The sequence below is a fragment of the Adiantum capillus-veneris genome, chromosome 26 (genome assembly GCF_014529385.1).
Source record: "Adiantum capillus-veneris isolate H3 chromosome 26, ASM1452938v2, whole genome shotgun sequence".
Taxonomy (NCBI): Eukaryota; Viridiplantae; Streptophyta; class Polypodiopsida; order Polypodiales; family Pteridaceae; genus Adiantum; species Adiantum capillus-veneris.
The window spans coordinates 31,535,603-31,548,129 of record NC_140956.1 but is presented as its reverse complement, the minus strand read 5'-3'; positions in this window follow the sequence as shown (position 1 = coordinate 31,548,129).

The following is a 12,527-nucleotide window of genomic DNA, read 5'->3' as shown; positions in this document are numbered from 1 at the left end:
GAGAAAAATCAATTAGTTACAAGCTTTTACATTAATGCATCGTGGAAAATCAATGTTTGCACATATAAAGATCTTCTCGTTTTTGGAACGAACAACCTTTTTGTTGATTACGTTGACATACTGATTGGGCACGATATATGTAAGATTAAGATACTCACAAAGGTGGTCCTAATATTCCACTCGTTATTTACCAATATGTCATGCACTACATCGTCATGGAGGCATATTTGCAGATCAATTGGTTCTCTAGCAGCAACATGAGAGTCTAGTGCCTCCCATTCTCCCTTCGTCAGCTTCCATATTCTGTAGGGAAGGCAATTGACCAGCTTTGCTTTACAATATGGTATCTGCACACCTCATCCTCAACAACTACAAAGCACTTGATTGTATACCACTAGTGGTTGACCACCTTAGTCTCCCATCCAACTACAAGGAAGCCATTGATCGCAATTCCCACTTTACAATTCCACATTGATGGTTTCCTGTGAACACTCTATAGTCGAAAGCTAAACACAAATACATGAAGGGACATAAATAAACCAAGTTAGGGAAGCTTTGTGGGAACCATAGGTGCACTTCATTGTTGAATGCACATCCACCTCGTCTCTCCTTTTGGTTGCTGCGATCGAGGAGCTATTTGACTTAGGCCATTTCAGACTCTACAAGGTTGGTGAGTGAATCGAAGAAAGATTACCATACCCAGTTTTCTTAGGCGTTACATAAGTATGGTTATAAAAAGATGTCTCGTGAGATAAGTTCTTTGAATGGGCAACTAGCATGGAGCATCTTGCCGAGGTCAATGTGGGTGGCCTCAAAAGTTCCTATGAAGGACTTTATTGGATCCCACTCTACAAAATTGGATGAAAAAACATATGCAAACATGAATAAGCAATGAAAATTTTATAGAAACATATACAACAAAAATACAAAGTAAACAATCTAAGAACTCGACAGAGGAGTGAAATTGCAGTTTGTAGGAAACCTCGGTGGAGCCACTGCTAACTCTAGCTTCAATTGTGAAGCAACATACACATGCTGCACCTTTGCAAGCCACTTGCCATCATGGGTTTTCTTGAGCTCCATGATCCTTCCAGCTATAGTTATCGATGAATCATCAAAATTTACTTTGAGGGAATTTTGAATAGAGAGGTGGATCAATCTCCAAAGAGGAAACAAGCTGTTGATCTCCTATTATCTGTGGTGGGTCCATGTGTTGAGTAAAGAAATTCCATAAGGCTTGTTCAATTTTTTGATCAAATAGAGCTACAATGGGCTATCAAATAGTTGGCTGGTGATAAAACACCTAGAGTTTTTGGATTGACTAAAGAGTTTTTGGTGGAATTTTGGGATAAGCTCTATTCACTTATCACAATAGCAATCAACTACATATAGCTAACTCAACATATGGACCCACTGTTGAATCAAGAGATTATCAAGTTGCTGACCAAGAAGGTTTTTTCCACTTCTTTGTCAAAATGGAGACCCATCACCATGATGGGCATACTATAACAATTGCTGGCCAAATCCATTGCTATCAAATTATCACCTTTTTGCAGGTCACATGTACATGTGCCAGAGTTGGGATTTATTGGGGATATCCATTTTTGACAACATTTTGATAGTCATGCTTGGCATGGAAAAAGCTCAAAAGTATAATCATAAGATTGTCTTGCTGCAATTAGATTTTGCAAAAGATTTTGACTTTGTCATAGGGGACTTTGTGGTGAGGGTGGTGCAAAATTTGGAGTTTGGATAGAGACTAGCCAATGCCTTGTTTTGTTGGGATTAGGTGTTTTTTCAAGGGTACTGGTAAATGGTCAATTGTCTCCATGCATAGTTATTAAAAGGTCAGCTATTACGTAGGGATGTCCTCCTAGTCCTCTTCTATTTGTTGTGGCCACTCATCCCATGCTTTTCTTCTTGCATTCTCAAGAAGATATCGAGAACTTAAAGCATCTGAAAATTGGCACTGAACATGTACCTGCATTGAAGCTTTAGATGATACCATTACCTTCTTGCATCTTGATAATACTAACATTGGTAAATGCATGTCTTATTTAAATATGTGTTCTCTAGTAGCGGGTCTAGATTTGAACTTGGGTAAATCTCAATTGATAGATGTGTCAACACATAACTTTGATAAAATGATTTGGAGGGAGGAGACGATACCTCAATGCACTATCATTAGGAAAAATATGAACCCTATAGGGGCTCTTTGAGGTTAACAGTAATTAGAGGCCAGCCACCAATGAGAAGAGGGTGAAGGACACACTCTATGCCCTCAGAAAAGTAGGGGGATAAAGTAGTCTTACACTTCTTAATGGCCTCTTATCCAATGAGAAGGTGGGGGGGGGAGGGGTCAGGTGGGCCATATGGAACCTCCAACTTCTCTCCTTTTTTTATCCAGTTTTGAAAACATCCCAAAACTTTGAAATTTTTCAAAATTTCCAAAACTCAAATCTTATCTTCTTAAAACCCCCCTAAACCTATTTTATGGTCAAAAAAACATTTTCTGACCTTAAAAAGTCAAAATGTGCTCCAAAAAACCCTAAAATTCAATTTTTTTCAAAAACTTTTGAAACATCATTTTTTACTATCCAAAGTCCCCCCAAAACTAGTCCTCAGTCAAAAATTGACTTTCTCTCTCTAGAACCCCTTTTTCAACCCCTCCTTGGTTGCAACCATCACACCCACCCTCTACTCCAACACTCTCTCTCTACACCATCTCCATTGCTATAGCAAGGAGTCTCCTCTCTCCTCCCCTACCAGCTCCCCTTGCCACACCAAGCAAGGGTTATCCCCCTTCTTCTATCTTGATTGCCACAACACTCCCCCCCCCCCCCCGTCATCACTACCACCTCCCATTGGCACACCAAGAAAATTCATTCACTTTCTCCCACCTACATTGTAGCAACAAGCAAGGTTCTGCTCCTCCTCATGATTTTGTTTGTTCAACCATGACCAGCTCTACTCCGCAAAGGCTGCCAAAGGACGAGGTTAGAGCACTTGCATGCCACAACACAAGAGGTATAGATGATGGAGTGGGTGCCACAAGAGTTCACCAAAGGTGCGGTATCATGCAACCATCTTCTATTGGCCCTCATCGTGTGCAAAATTGTGCAAACTTGGATCATCATTGAAAAGGAAATCTCCTTGGTTTCGAGGCTCATAGAGACAGGGGATTGTAGCCATTGTGCAACATGTTTTCTCAATGTCAAGCATGAAATTGCAACAACCACCTCGATTTCCAACACATTGTAAGTGCATGCTTTGAGAATACAAATCTAGGTGTGAAATCACAGTGTAATTTTTTTATGGATTCATACTTAAGATTTATGATGCATTTATAGTTATATTTCCATCCACATTGGTGGAGGAACAGCCACTACATAGTCTCTCCGTCACATTCAATGCTATACATGTGGATATTGGAGCAACAATTTTCAGACATCTTTGCCCAACCAAACTGGCTCAAAGAATTATTTTCTTCTATTCTAAACTCCTATATTGTGCCTACTTCTACACAAGAGTTTGGAAAGCTTGAACCCATCAAAGTATCTTCCTTATTAAGTATGGAGTGGCCACATCCAGATTTGTGGTCGGTAGCATCTTTCAAGTAAAAGATGATAATAGATGTCCAAAACTCTTTGAAATGCTCTAAATCTTCTAGGTCTATGGGCTTGAGTTGATGTTTGCCTATTCATTGTTTCGTGCACATTTTTAAATAGTTTGGAGCTGTGGAGACTACCACAATGCGTGCATGTAAAGATGTGAATTATGAGAAATTAGGAAGGCTTTTAGAAGAGGACTGAGGTTTTGTGGAGGGCATGCACAATGGGGATAGGTATTGTTGTAAGGTTGGAGCTTCATGTATTAGGATCTGCTATTTAAAATCCTGCACCTCCTTGTACATACAATTTCACTATGATTGTTGGATGCGCAAGCCTGGAGTGTGGACTCCCTTATAGAACGTAGATGGTGCTATTATAAGCTTTGACATTGCAGTGAGGATGCCCAATGATGCTTTGGAGGTTGTCCAATTGAACAAGCATTGGACTCTCAGTAATGTGCGAGAACAAATTTTGTCTATTATGGGTTTTGAGGCCCTTCAACAAGCGCAATTCTGTTTGCAAGGTCACCATGTGAGAAATGGCATTCCACCACATTTTCAATACATTATATTTTGACGTTTATTGGCTACTTATTGTAATGAATTTCCATAGACTGGGAAGAGAATGGAAGAAAAATTGAAGGTCGAGGAGGATTGGGGCATGGATGGAACTACGCTATCAATCTTATATCTTTATAACTTTTGCAGTTTTGGAAACAATCCCCGATGTAATCAATATGATTTGCTTTGGCAAATTATGACTTTGAATTTAATTTTTCACATTGAGATGAAAGTTCATTTTGGTGAAAGCGCCTTTTTAAAAAAAATTGGGAAAAGTTTCTGTCTGCACCCCGGGCTAGACATGGACGCCTCCACTGTCTTTGCATGTGCACCCACATCCACCCCTTTGTCACGCTTCATCCTCTTCCTCAAGGACACCAAATACAAAGGGAAGTTGAACCTCAACACCTTCTTTACTCGTCTCCCTGACCTTGGTGCCACAATTTCCCTTCACATGGATGCATTTGTCAATATTTCAGCGTTCATGGAGAGGCACATCATAAAATATTCTATATCTATCTCCCTACATGCAGGGATCTAGGTGCCTTGTGATCTTTTGTGCTACATACACAAAGGTGATTGCCCATTCTCCAAGCGGTTGAGACGGTTTCAAGATATTGCCGCTTACTTATTCCATTTCTTGGACAAGCAAGCCCCAGGGGTGTCAGCGCTCAAGAAGCACAAGCTGGGGGTGAAGTACATTTCTTGGCTGGAAACATTCATCTTCTTTGTGAGCAAGGAACCTGATTTGGAAGAGCTCCGCCTACCACACCTTCAGGTTGGGTCCTTTATCAAGGAAATCAAGGAGCAGGAGGTTGTCCCCATGAACCTTATAGCGTAAGGACATGCACTTCGGCTCGAGTACCCCAGGGGCTTGAGGAGGTTGTTGAGAAATCCATTCTTGTGGTTGGCCCTAGTGACACTCTAGTGCAACTACCATTGACAGATGAGGCTATCTCAGAGGTAGAAATCAGCCGCTTCTCCTCAGTGGTAGTGGAAGGGGAGGAGTATGTGTTTATGCATGACTTGGAGAAAGAATTTGGTCTACGCATGGATGAATGCTTGAGAGTGCTATGAACCAGTGCCCAATTTCCCTTAGAGAGTGTTCTAGATGCCCTTGAAAGCAAGCTTTTGCCACTTGGGGACTCTGTTACAGACACTATTGCACTTGTGTGTGCGGAGGTCTTGGCAATAGATCACTTGCATGTGGAGGATGAGGAAGAATTCCAGGCCACACAAGCCAAGGTTGAGGCTGCTAGGATGCCTACTCCACTGCATAACCCCCCCTCTGATCATAGGTGCGGTGCAAGGGAGCATGGACTTGGGTGGAAAGGGCAATAGGAAGGAGGAGGAGAAGGAGAAGGAGGTAAACTCTATCCTGATTTCAATGTTATTTGTTTTTCTCTTCATCATTGTCTTTTTTCTTAACCTTGACTGGTTTATGACAGGATGTCCTAGAGGTTGATGAGTTTGTAGCAAGGATGTGTGGAAGGTGGACGAGCTTTGGACCTCAGTCTTCGCTTGCTCATTACCTAGGACAAATCCCCCCTTGTGATGTTTCCATTGTACATAATGAATCTACTCCCCAAGGCCATTTTATGACATGGTCGTTGAAAGCTCTGAGCAAGGTTTTGTGTTTGTTCACCATTGCTCAAACTGCACATCTTGTGTTCCTAGTGCGTATATCCCTTGTATGCACATCATTTGGCACTGGCTTTCATGGCAAAGTGCTTGCCCAGATAGGGATACACGCTCCTTTTGGCTAAACTGACTCTAAGGCGATAGCACAGTCCCACCTGGCTGGGGAGTTCGCAGGAGAGGTGCTAGGAAATGTCTAAGAAAATTATGATCTCCTCAGATGTATGATGTAAAATCAACTTTTTAGAAGTAATAAAATATACTTTCAAATTGCCTCTCTATCTTCTATGCTCTTTTTAACGTGATCTCTCAATCTTGTAAATTGCTGATATTGGTGATGTGTTTAATAAGCTGTCTTTTTGGCTTAAAGCAACATCTTAGCTTAAGTGGGGTGCACATGATCACTCCCTTCAACTTATATTAATTTTGGGTACAATACAAAAAACATCTGAGTGAAAAGAAGTGGAATTTATATTATCATGTTGCATAAAGGTTTGCTTTCACTAAATCTTAACATTTTTTGGTATCCAGGGGGGCATACAAGGCCAAATAATGCAAAAAATAAAGGTGGCCACAGGGGCGTGCATATGGCCCAATCCAACAATTTTGGATGGCTTTCCTGCACACCCTTGTGGACAACCCCTTTTTTGAATATTTTGGCCATTATTGCACTCGAGGACCCTGAATGGTGAGATAAACCTAGAATTTAACTTTTCATGCACATTAACACTTCCTTCAACTCAACTTAATAATTCCCTACACCAAAAGGCCAAATCACATTGGACAATATAAAAATCTATAGTGTCATGTTGCATAAACATCTAGTTTCACTAAATAATAACATTTCTAGTATCCTAGGGGGAAAACAAGGCTAAAAAATGCAAAAAAAGGGTGGCCACAAGGGCGTGCAGATGAGCCATCCAAAACTGTTGGTTTGGGCCATCTGTGTACCCTTGTGGCCATTCTCTTTTTTTAATTATCTGGCATTGTATTTCCACACAATACCAAAAAAAGTTAGTATTTGATTTAAATTTAACTCTTCATGTCCAGAATCACCAAACTTGAAACACATGGATAATCCAAAAAGCCAAATGAATTTGGAGACAGTAGACACAACTCTTAATCATTTTGTCATTGGAAAGTCATCTGATTACAAAGATAAGGGCACACAGTACAAAAAGGGATGTGTAACTTCAGCCACTGCTCAAAGTCCCACCGCAATTGGTGTGCAAGCTGCATATCCTTTGGCTGTATTGTCACTCTCTTTGCATGTATGGCACATAGGTTGGTATCTTTCAACACCGAAATGATGTGGGCCTCTACAGCTTCTTAAGTATCCTCCAACACCATTGCTTGCATCCTATACTGATTTCCATAGCTTTGAAGCACCTCCTTTATTGTGTGAACAAAGAGGGCACGTCAAATTAAAATCTCGGTAGTCTTCTAATAGAGTCGTATTTTTGCAAATACCCTTGCTATTTTTTCACGCCGTTGAGGTTGTCTTGGGGACACTTGCACATTTGCTGGTTGGTGGCATTTAGTTCTTGATAAACTTTGATTTGTGACTGCTTACATCCTTTGGAACTGGATCTGCAGCCTCTTTTGAGTCATCCTCTTCCCTTGTCTCCCGATCTTGTGCTATGGGGAGAGCTCCCCCAACAGGCACCCGGTGTGTGTCCAGTATCTGAGCTTATTGCCATGGTGACCCTGTCTCTGATTTAGTAACTGTATGGACCACTCGAGCTCTGGATGGTCCTACTTGCGATTGGTGGTGTGGTGGCTTCTCCTTATCAGACTCTGGTGTTTGCTGGGCTTGCTCTTCTTGCCAGCACTGGGCGCGTTGCTTCACTCTACATCAAGGTGTTTGTTATTGTGCACGTGAAGAATCTTCTGGCCTCAAGGTTGACTATGATGCCCATCGCTAGAAGAGTGCCTGGAATGCGGCCAAGTGTTCGTGCTCATTTTCTTGTGCCTTTAAGCCATTCTGACTTCTCACATCCTTGGAGGGTGTTTCTATTGGTAGGCAGATGCTCTTTGGTGGTTTGTTTTTTACACGCCATTGGGTATGGTAAGAGATCACCCGTGCTTAAGAAATGAGTGGTTTATGAGAGTGGAGTATTTATAAGGTCCCATTTTAAAAAGGGCTCTGTTCACTCTAATTTTTAAAAAAACTATTATTTTTTAAATGGATGCACTTAACACTTTAATAAAACATGTTGTTAAGAGTTGGACCCTGCCTTTACATATAGTCACTCATGTAGAATCCACTTTGATCCTTGTCGCACTCTGCATTGGCACCATGCAGCATGCTTGGAGGGGCCTTACGACATTTACCACTTGTTGCTGTGATCTTGGCAACTCCATCTCCGCACTTCCCTAGCAATCTTGGATTGTCGCGCACGCTCCATTGTGAGCTTGTAGGCAAATGTTGTGCAAAAAAAACCAGTTGAACATCTCCTCCAAATAAGTGGATTGCACCATTCCGCCACCATGTCGAGTATTTTTGAAGTACAACCCCCTTGATCAATAATGGGACTTCTCCATGCCTTGAGTGCTAAAATCCTGAAGCAAACCATATTTATGCATAAAAAATGCACCATGCGCAAACAAGATATGTTGTTCACATGAAAAAACAACCCACATTATTTAATGAAAACAATCCCTTGTAATAAGATCACTATGTAACATGTCTTACCATGTAATATGTGATGTTATTTTCACCCCAAGAAAGGGTGAAGACCTTGGTGAAATCCATGAAGGCTTCTTGAAATGATTGGCATTATTCTTTTGTTGTGATGGTGGTAAGGCCCATAAACTTGATCATTTTATCAAAATGTGCCCAAACTTGCTTGCACTTGTTTGCAAGCTCTCTATTTGAATCATTGTCAGTAGTAACTTTGCAAAACTTCTTCCAAAGTTCCCAAACATTACCTGCCTGCTGGTTGGAGCTATTTTGAGCATCATATCAACTTAGCTTTCCTTGGGTTACTTTCTTCAAAAAGTGTCTGGCTTTTTGTCCACTCATTGACACTTGTTGGGCAATTTCATGGGCCTCCCCTATGTTCTTTGCAACAACGATAGACATGTTTCCACCGTGACAGCCAATGGAATTCAAGAGTGCCTCCACCCTTTTGATTTTGCTTCTTGGGACTTTTTTGATGGCTTCATTGTGAAAGCATAGTCAATGTGGAGCTTCAATAGCCTATCAAAAATGCACATGAATACGTGTAATGTACAAAAATATACACTCGATAGAGGAAATGAGATTGGATTCCAAACCTAGTCCTTTTGTGCACAATCTAGGGCATTGAGCATGGGACATCTCAAAATAGACACTTTTCCATTCTTTGCCTTCATCCTTGACATCACAACAGTCCAACCCTTGTTTTCCATTCCCTTTCCATAGAAGCATTGAACCCACAGCTCTTGTGTGATTTTTGTCTGTTAGGGTTGTACACTCAAGTGCAAAATGGACAAGGAATGAGAGAATAAGCCCCTTGTTTGCAGCTAAGAAAACACTTTATCGTCTTCAAGTCCCCACCTAAGTGCCACTCCACATCATAGCTACCAAAACCCTCGACCTCCAACTTCTCACCTGCAATTTGGGACTATATTACTTCTGTGATCCATGGAGTTCTCTCAAAAATCCATGAAAGTACTCCATTGGTCTCTTTGGGCACCTCAATAGCACCCAACCACCAGATGTCTTTCTTTAATTGCACACTAAAAGACGGGGTGGGAGATGGATCGACTGAATCCCTTCACTTGGTTTGCAAAAGATCCTCTTTCACTATTTGACATGTACCCTTCACTTGGTTTGGTTTGCAAAAGATCCTCTTTCACTATTTGACATGTAGCCTCTCTAACCTTTGACCTTTCACTATTTGACACTCATCAAGTTTTAGCACAAAAGCGACCTTTGTGCCAAGCACTACAAAATAAATGGTGGTAAGACCTTATACTTCAAAGTCTATGATAAGAACACAACCAAAAGAAAGAAATATAATGTGTCACCTTCTTTAGGTAACTCGTAAAATCTAAGCATGGCTTGTTGAAGCCTTCTAAGGTCCACAAAATATTGTTCCACATTGTGTAAGGGAAGCACTTCTCCAAAGGTTTTATGGAGTGCTTCTTACCTTTTCCCCTTGCCTTTTTTGTGCATGAAGCATAAAGCTAAGTTGGAATTATGTCCTCAATGTGTAGGTACGCCCCAGTGCGGGACAATACATCTTTCTTTGTGGACTTCTTTGCAAGGTTGACCTTGTGTAGAATGGGAAATATGTTTTCCACAATGTCACGCTCTTTACAACATCCTTTAGGAGTTGAAAAATAGCCTGATAGGCTTTGGTGATGATCCCAGCCTCATCACAAGCTTGTTGCACATCATCTTCACTAATCACATTTCTCAATTTGCACATAATGTCCTTGGTGAGTGCATACTTAATGTGATTCCCTCGAGGTGATTGTAAGATAGAAATCACATCATGGGTATTGAGACAACTAGTGAGAAGGTTGACTCGATCATCCTAGCTTGTTCCACCGCATGCCTTCTGGATGAAGTTTCTAGCAACCAATAGATAAACGTTAGAAAATAGTGTGAAGTAAGAATGTATCATGCAAGTAAAGACCAAATCACCTTGTGGCTGTCACACATTGTTTGCGTGCTCCACCCAAATGTGCAAGGGTTTCAATGGATGAATACGTGTGTTTGAGTTCCCTTGCACCAAGGGATGTTTCTTTCAAATATGTAATGGTGTTGGCAAGCTTCATAATGTAGGCATCCTTTTCCTGCATTTGTTGTTGAAGAGTTTCAACCTCCCTCTCTCAAGAGAAAATATTATCTTGTAATGCCATCATCTTGAGCTGAAGAACTTGACATTTGTGCATCCACATATGTAAAGAGGCACCTTCACCCATACACAACCGCTTGCAATAGCCTAAAAAGCCAGCTTTCCCCTTCCCAAGATATTGAAGAAAGGTCAAAAGGCTATTAAAGAATGGATGGAAGCAGGTTATAGGATCATAAGGGTACAAATGTCCGTCCACCCAAATATCAACATTCATCTCACCGGCAGCACAACGTTCCTGTGACGAACTTTGATCACCCTCAAATGCGGCCTTCGGTATAAACTCCATGGGCAAGCGAATATGTATGCTTTTGGGGTACAGAGTACGCGGTGGTGGAAGCAAACAATTTATGATGTCGATAAGCACCATGGCAGCAGTTGCATGAGGAGGCAAAGGATGAAAAGATAAAGGGGGAGGAAAAGGGAGGAAGATGGAAGAAGAGAAGGGGGGGAGGGAGAGATTGGGGAGGAGGAGGAAGGTAGGGGTAGGGAGGGAGAGGAGATAAAGAGAGGAGGGAGGAGGAGGAGAGAACAAAGTGTTTTTTATTTTTTGGGAAAAAAGATTTTGAAAAAATGAGATTTCAAAGCTTGTAGGTTAAAAAAGGATCAAAAGGAGGCAGTTTTAAGTCACAAATGAGTAAGAATAAGTTTTTTGTTAAAAAGTCAAATTTTGACTCTTAGTGACCCACGTTTTTGCTGATGTGGCCACACCCCTATACTTCCTTCACTTTCACAAATCTAGAGAGAGAAAGTAACCTCTTAGGTCCACATCCTACAAAGTAAAAAAAAAAGCTAGAAAAGCCTGCTCAAAACTACCTTCTTTAATGTCCTTGTCTCCTTAACCCGACACAACATTAGCCTCAATCCCTAAAAATTAAGATTCCTTACAAGGCCCATGCAAAGTCCATATTTCTCCTAATGTGTTTAGGCATATGCGCTACCCATTGGGGATTGATGTATCTCAAAAAAAGTTGATTGATTGGGTTGAATAAAAGCTTCAATGTAAGATGGCTTCTTGGCACTGAATTGAATGGGCTATCCATGTAAGATTGAGACTTGTTCAAGTTGTATTGATTCCATATGTGCTATACTTTTCACCATTGTTGTCGGCTGATTGCTAAGCCTCGCTATATCAATGCTAGCGAAGCAAGAACCATAGGCATAAAATGTCAATCCATGGGATGTAGCTGACTTGACTAGTGCATGGAGGCTACAAGAGATAGCTGATCTATTGGAAAACCCAAGTCTAGCGTGCTCTCACCTAGATTGGTCTCAGGTGTGCGTCAAACACCAAAATCTAATACTCTTACTTGCAAGACTAGTATGATGATTTTCTGTATCTATAGTGCTCCAAATTCCATTAAACTTACCACCTAGAATATGTAGAGTATCCTCACCAACCTCATGTGCACAAGAGTCATTTCTGACACTTGGATAGAATCACACCAAAGATAAACATTATATTTTTGGTAGGTTGATTTTTGCCTCTGAAGCACTCTATAGCTTCCTTAGGATGTTCTCTATCTACTCCTACAGTCGAATACCAATTTTGATGTGTGTATGGTACGTAAGGAATAAAAAAACACTCACGGAAGGACACAACTAAAACCACAACTTCATTGCAATACACTTACGTAGAAAGGAAGATATTTCACTTGCGAGCACATTGATATGCTCGGAATAAAAATGCACCTTAGCATGAGGGAGACACAAAGACATGAAACAATAGAGAGCTCACATAACAATATAGCAGTGTACACTCACTTTCATGATCCAAAATCTTAGGTCAAAAGTTACAAAATTTGGCTTTTATATCCTAGCCAAGGTTTAAAAAATGAAATCCTAACTAAATGGCTTAGTAATAAGCCTAG